We start from the raw sequence: 7,660 nt of genomic DNA on the forward strand, positions 1-7,660 counted from the left end.
CGTGTTTTCGTATCCGTAAAGAATGGCATAGAACCGGGAATACTACGTGAAATAAATAATATATCAAGGTGTTTCTATGATCAAGAGAAGGAATGGAATTGGTTATAGGATTATAAGCGATAAAAGAAATCGCTACGAAACAAGTCGTTATACGTGGAAACTATCGGAATGGAACGACGATTGCGTTTACGATAAATAAACGAATGAGAAATTAAATCCCATGCAAGTTGGCCATGCATAACCAAGTCCTAACTAGTAGTTAGGAGTGTAACTAGATGATTAGAAGCTAACTAGAATAGTTAGTGGAATAGTGTTGAATAGTGATGGGAGACAAACAAGTACACAAGCCATACTTCTCCCTTTTCTCACTTCACCACACAATCAAACCAACCCATACCTTTGCCAAATTATTGTCAAATCTGCTGCATACATCCCATATATTCATTATACACTCCCACACTTTAGCCACAAAAGAAAACAACCCCTTTTCCCTCACTTAAAGCTCTCTCATTTTTCATTCCAGCAGTTCGGATTTTCTGAGCAAGGGAGAAAGAAAAATTCATAACTCAAAATATACTCATTCAGATATCATGAAATTTTTATCATAGCTTCTCTATATCATGGGTAAGCGTCGTACCAAATTTCAGCCTCAAATTAATTTGTTTCAATTTTATAAAAATGTTTGAATGAGGTGCTGAAATGTAACTCCGAAATTCTAACTTGTTTCTTGGTTTTGTTTCTTAAGGAGCTAGCCCTTCTAAGTGTTTTCTAAGCAAACCAAGCCTCAATAATCCTAGCACTAACCTTTCTAGTGTCCAAGAAGGTATAAGTTTCAACCCTTTAAGTTTATGGTTGGATTTAAGAGTTATGTTTGTTGTAGTGTTAAGATCCAAAGGATTGTGTTTGTTTGAATTTGTATTGATTATGTTCTTGCTAAAGGCTTGAGATGTTGAGTTTTAATCCATGTATGTGGTACTATATAGAGCATATAAGGTGTATGTGGGTGGATCTTGAGAAGTACTTGTGTTTATGATGGTTATAGGTAGTGATTGTGTTAAGATCAAGTAGTAGAAATTGAGTTTGGGCATTCTTACACTTGATCTGTTTTCTGCAGGACATTCGGCCATGAAAATGGTTAAAATTTGAAAACCACTGGCTATGACCAGATATATCTTGTTTTTTAGTTTCTATACATGTGTAGATCATCATGAGGAGATTTACGGTTTAGGAGTTATGGTCGTTTTAGTGTAAAACATTTCTGCGATTAGCCAACTGCACTTAAGTCCACTTGCATGGTGATTTTGAAGGACTTAAAATTATTTCGAGATTCTGAAAAAATTATGAAAAATGGATATGACAGTAGAGAAGACTGTCCAAAAAGAATTTTGAGAAAATATTAATGTTTCGATTTTATAAAAATATTTTGGTAAAGCGAGCGCAAGCGAGAAATGCATAAAAACCTAGTTTTGACGCGCGTTTTCTCACGTTCGAGCTTAAAACTCGAAATGGACTTTCTAAAGCGAACGATCGATTTCCAAACTCGACCATGTTATAAAGTGAGAATATATGTGTTGAGAATGTGACGATCGGAGATTCGTTATACTTGAGTAGTTGCAAAAGTTGCTTAATAAGAGCGAGACGTTAATCGCGTACTAACTTAGACCGTTGGTTCTTGTTTATAGATCGCCAACCAAACACCAGAGACCATACCACTTCGATTACTCGAGGCAAGTTTTCGAAACCCTATCTCATACTATCCATGCTATATATATACTGTTGTGATATTGATGGCATGATTTACAGTTCAAATATATATGTTTCTCTATGATATCAATGCATACGAATTATGCGATTATTTACGAAAACAAATTTTGTTTTACACGAGTATGAGAAATTAAAACGTATTTCAAATATAATATAGGATAATGGGAGTCGGAAATATTTTAATAACGGTTTAATTTCGGAGAGAGCCGAACGCGAAAGATTTCTATTTCGATAAACAAAGTACGTTCGCGTAATTTATATATCAAGCGAACGATTGAGATTTTGACTTAAACTTCGAGAAATATTGGTTTATTCATTTAAGGGACACCCTTACTCGGTTGATTATTTTATAAAGCGATACTTAAGGGATTATTAAATATCCAAAAAGTATTTAAAAATATACTGAATAATTTATAAATCATTTCACGTTATTTAATAAAGATTTAACTATTCAAAGAGCAATTATAGGATACCAAATCCTGTTTTGATTATTTGATTAAGGTGTCTCCATTCATTGGACCTTATTCAGAGATATTTTGTATTTAAGATTTTTTTTATTAATTCATTGAACCTTAATTAGAAATACTTTGTACTTAAGATTTTATCAATTCATTGAACCATATTCAGAGATATTTTATATATAAGGTTTTTATCAATTCATTGAACCTTATACAAAGATGTTTTATTTATAAGATTTTATCAATTCATTGAATCCCTCTTAAATTATTATGAGACCTTAGATATTTAATATCTTCGGACTTCTAAAAACTTATTTAAAAATAGACATGGTTCCCAAAGGTACTTTCTAAATTATTCAAAACTCTTGAAAGAAATTAATCATTTGAAACGTATCAAAACCTTAGGGAACTTAGTCTAGAAGCATAAGAGTTTTGCTTCCTCGTTCAATAAAGAACAAGTGAGTAATATATGTGTCACCCTACTACAGATAGGGATTTGAAAATGATTTTAAATTCAAAACTCTGACAACTCCCAAAGATCAATTGAGTTAAAAGTGATGAATAAATCATCTTATTTAAAGGTCAACTTTTAACGACCTATTCCTTCGAAAAAGGATTTTGAGCAAAAGATATAATTGTTTTGGGACTGGAATGTGGCCTGCCCGGCACGGAGTGGTATCGGGCAGTGACCAGGTGCGGAGTGGCGCATTATGCAAGCGCGGAGTGGCGCATTATACGGTTATATGGTCTATGTGACCTTTGACTTTCGGACTTGCACGGCAATGGGCAACCACCGTGTAGTGTCTTGATGAGCCCAAAGGCGGCTAGGTTTGTATTCCTTCTACTAGTAGAGACAATTTCGTACTCGGCTGATCACCGGTACGTGGTTTATTCCAGTATAGTCCCTTTCTTCCATTTTGGAAAAACTGTTGTGAAATATACAACATAGAGCCGATAAGGCTGAGTTTTAAACAAGGATATTGATGAATATATATCAAATCCATTTGAGAAATCTACCGATAAGGCTGAGTTTAAATAAGGATGTTGATGATTATATATCAAATCCATTTGAGAAATCTGCCGATAAGGCTGAGTTTTAAATTGGGATGTTGACGAATATATATCACACCCATATGAGAATCTTGGTTCGAGTAATATCTTGAGATTTTGAAATAAAATGAGTACGAGTATAAAATGATTTTGAGAAAGAGATGAATACAAGTATTCAGTGGATATACTATTGTAGTTGATTTTGAGAATATGATAAATTTGATAAGCATATAAACTTTCAGAACGCTTTGGAGATACAAAGTATAATTATTGGTTTTATTTATCCTTACATACTTAATTATGGGGATATATACCTTGCTGAGCTATAATGCTCACCCTTGCTTTATATATCATATCACAACAGACTACCAGCATGGATCAGACCAGGACTGCTGTCCGTAGGCGGGTAAGGAACACTCGTGAGTTCTGTAGGCTTTTTGTGCGCCAGCCCCGTCAGGTAGATAAGTGGAGATGATTTATTTGATACTGTTTCCAAGCATATAACCTGTGTGTGTGAGTTTGAATAAAAGGTCGAGTAATATTGTGAAAAGAGAATTATTTAATTAATAAGTGATCGTAACGACCCGAATTCACGACCTTGGATTTGGGGGTGTTACAGAAATGGTATCAGAGCCGAAGGTTATAAGTCTTGGAAACAGTAAGAGTAAAATGGGTAGAATGAGGATCTAAAAGTTAACAAGAACTCTCATCGAGTTCGTAGTCGGATTACTATGGAGTAGTCGCGACGGTAGTACCCAAGAGGACCTTAGCCTTAAGAGTTGAGGCATTGGTTGAGTTATTAACAGTCGATTGAAAAGCCAACATTAAGGGAAGAGAATGAGTTGTAGCACTCAGAGAAAAGATTTCTAAGAGTTATATACGAAAGAGAGTCCATTGGTTGAGCCGATAGAGTTTGTTGATTGACTACCAGGAGTTATGTTGAAGTGTTTATGTGAAGTGTTAAACGGAAATTGATGGAATCGTTTAAGATCGACAGAATGAGGAAAGGAGAAAATTGTACATGATTTTTTTTAAAATGTTGATATAGAAGTGGAGCTAAGTCTCCGGAGAAAGCGGGATGAAGACGATACCCCAATACCATGGGTTGATTGGAAAACCCGAGTCTTGCCACTCATAGCTCTTTATAGAGTGTCCTTGAGGAGACATATTAGGCAAAAATCAAGATGCTTAATTCTTTTACTATTAAGGTTATTACGTTACCTGAATTGGTTGAAAGTATTGTTCCGATAATAAGGGTTCAATACATGACGAACATTGATTCTACCAAGAAGGGTATTCGCTATACCATTGAGGAATCTATGTCCTATAAGGAAGATTTTAGCGTGTCCCAAGGTGAGAATGCTATGTGATAATACGAAATCATTTCATCCGTTAAGCCATTATGGTTTGGCACAGAAAGCGAGAATCGACAGAATAATTTTTGAAAAGTTTCATGCTCCTGCAATCAACGCAGCAAGCTCCGAACTACTGGAGGAGAAGACCAATAAGTCTGACGCAGAATTCCAAGAGTGGGATGTCACTAGGAGCTACGTGTATATTCTCGACATGATGTCGTCTTTTGTTAACACATCAAATCAGGTGTGTGGGCACAATGTTGCGAGTAACTAAAGAGGAATGAAGAATGTATTTGTGACAAAGCGAGTTATTAAGCGACTTTAACATAATGAGTAGACACGTGAATAATGTTATATTGGTGATCTTTTATATTAGCATCAAGATGCCACCCCGACATATTTGGAAAACTAGAGCAAACCCTGCTGAATTGGTAAACCAAAATAACCAAGAACACGAGAAAGTCGAATAAAATGAATTCGACTTAGAGGATTACAATGAAGAAGAAACTATGGATACTAACGAGGGGGAAGGCCAGAGCGGAAACCCCATGGACCAAATTATGAATCTTCTTCGAGATAATTTAAATTGTCACCCTCAACCCAGGTTGATCATGTTCCAGTTACTAATGTCTTTAAGGCCTTTAGGTTATTAAAACCCCCAGAAATTTCAAGGGACTGCTAATCTGTTATGGCCAGAGCTTGGCTAAAAGAAATGGAAAAGAGCTTTGAGATAGTGCCTATAGAAGAGACACAAAAGACTGTGTTCACCAATTATATGTTGAAAGGAGAAGCAAATTATTAGTGGGAACCTAAAGGAACCCTGGAGACTGATGTGATTATCACATGGGGAAAAGTATTTCCCAGGTTTATGGAGGCTCAGATGGAGTTGAAGTTTCTAGAGATTAAGTAAGATAAGATGTCAGTGGCTGTGTACAAAGCCAAATTTATTGAACTGTCGAGATTCGTGCCGGAGTTTGTGAATACAAAAGAGAAAAAGGCAAGGAGATTTCAGCAAGGGCTGAAACAATGGATTCAGGACCGAGTGTCATTACTTGAGATAACAGACTATGTGCAAAAAGGCCTCGATTGTAGAGGCAGAGAGTGAGCAAAGTCAAAAAGAGGAAAAGAGTAAGAAGAGGAGTTCGGAAGCCAAGGCGGTAGAGCGATAAATAGAAGTTTCCGATTAGGACTGAGAGGGGAGCGGTGTCCCAACCCGTAGTGGGTACCAGGTTTAGCGAACCGGTAAGAAAGAGTATCGCCCAGGGAGGTGGTCAATATAGGACTATGTTTTATAACCAGTTTCGGTCACCCCTACCAGATCATAAGTCATGTGGGGAGAAACATCTCGGGGTATGTAATTTGGGAAAAGAGCTACTGAGGTGCTTTAATTGCAACCAACCAAGACATTATTCTAGCAACTGCCCCAACCCAGCTAGGGCGTGATAGCAGGTAACCTTTTACTCAATTTGGTTACTGCAAATATTCTGTTTAATTCTGAAGCAACTAAGTATTTTATATCGCGAGATTTTTGGCCAAGTTAAAACTTAATGTGATTCTAACGCGAGAATTATTGCGAATAGAAATAGTGAATTTAGAGGTTGTTCCAATTAATGAGATTCATCTAATCTGCAAGTGGGAACTAGGAGGGAAGGACTTTAAGTTGGACTTAATTCCTTTCAGGCTGAGAGAATTTGATGTGGTCTTAAAAATGGATTGGTTGTCGAGCAATGGTGCTCAGATTGATTATTAAGGAAAGAAAGTTAAAATCCGAATGCCTAACGGTAAGGAAATTGTGATTAAGGGTCAGCGTCAGACCCAGAAATTTTTGAATATTGCTCAAGCGAAGCAATTATTGAGGAAAGATAGCAAAGCGTATTTAGCATACGTGGCGGGTACCAAGAGAGAAGCCCCGATGTACGTGACATACCAGTTGTTAACGAATTTGAGGATGTGTTTTCCAAAGACCTTTCAGGATTATCACCTGACCGAGAGATAGAGTTCGCTATCGAATTAGCATCAGGAATGACATCAGTTTCAAAAAGCCCCATATAGGCTAGCCCCGGTTAAAATGAAAGAATTGACTTCACAGTTGCAAGAACTGTTGAACAAAGGAATGATGAGACCTAATGTGTCACCATGAGGCACACCAATGTTGTTTGTCAAAAAGAAGGATGGTAGTATGCGATTGGGCACAGAGTATAGGGAACTGAATAAGCTGACTATTAAGAACAGATACCCTCTCTCTAGAATTGACGATTCATTTGACCAACTTGAAGGAGTGGTACACTTTTTGAAAATCGATCTAAGAATGGGATATCACCAACTGAAGATTAAAACAGGGGACAAATACCGTATTTCGCACGAGGTATGGACATTATGAGTTCTTGGTGACGTCGTTCGGGCCAAAGAATGCCCCAGTAGCTTTCATGGACTTTGTGAATCGAGTGTTTAAAAAGTATTTGGACGTGTGCGTCATTATTTTTTTATTGATAATATTTTAGTCTATTCTAAAATGGAAGAAGAACATGCGGAATATCTGAGGATAGTGGTAGAAGCATTGAGAAGAGAAAAGTTGTTTGCCAAATTCTCACGGTGCGAATTCTGGCAAAATGAAGTTCAGATCTTAGGACAATTGATGAGCAGTGAAGGAGTGTTAGTTGACCCTACCAATGTTGAGGCAGTATTCCAATGAGAAAGAATAACCACACCTACGGAAGTAGGAACTTTTTGGGAATTAACCGGTTTTATGAGAGGTTCGTACGGGATTTCGCTAAGATATCAGGACCTTTGATTAGGCCTACTTGTAAAACGGAAAAGGTTGTGTGGAATGAAAAATGTGAGGAAAGTTTTCAGGAATTGAAAAGAAGTTTGGTAATAGCCCTCATGCTGGCATTGCCCGATGGAAAGGGTGATTTGTGATCTATAGTGATGCGTCACATAAAGGATTAGGATGCATGCTCATGCAACATGGGAAAGTGGTTGCTTATGCCTCATGGCAGCTGAAGGAATATGAAGTAAGATACCCTACTCATG

The 7,660-nt window shown here is 37.0% G+C and overlaps 1 long non-coding RNA gene across 1 annotated transcript; it reads left to right on the forward strand.

Annotated features, from left to right (window-relative positions):
- Nucleotides 1-475: 475 nt before the first annotated feature.
- Nucleotides 476-1,817, forward strand: LOC141710704 (uncharacterized). Its single transcript, XR_012571017.1, has 3 exons — nucleotides 476-624; nucleotides 746-823; nucleotides 1,683-1,817. It is a non-coding gene; the product is annotated as an uncharacterized LOC141710704 (long non-coding RNA).
- The last annotated feature ends 5,843 nt before the right edge of the window (nucleotides 1,818-7,660 follow it).

The sequence above is a fragment of the Apium graveolens genome, chromosome 3, assembly GCF_009905375.1.
Source record: "Apium graveolens cultivar Ventura chromosome 3, ASM990537v1, whole genome shotgun sequence".
NCBI classification, from domain to species: Eukaryota; Viridiplantae; Streptophyta; class Magnoliopsida; order Apiales; family Apiaceae; genus Apium; species Apium graveolens.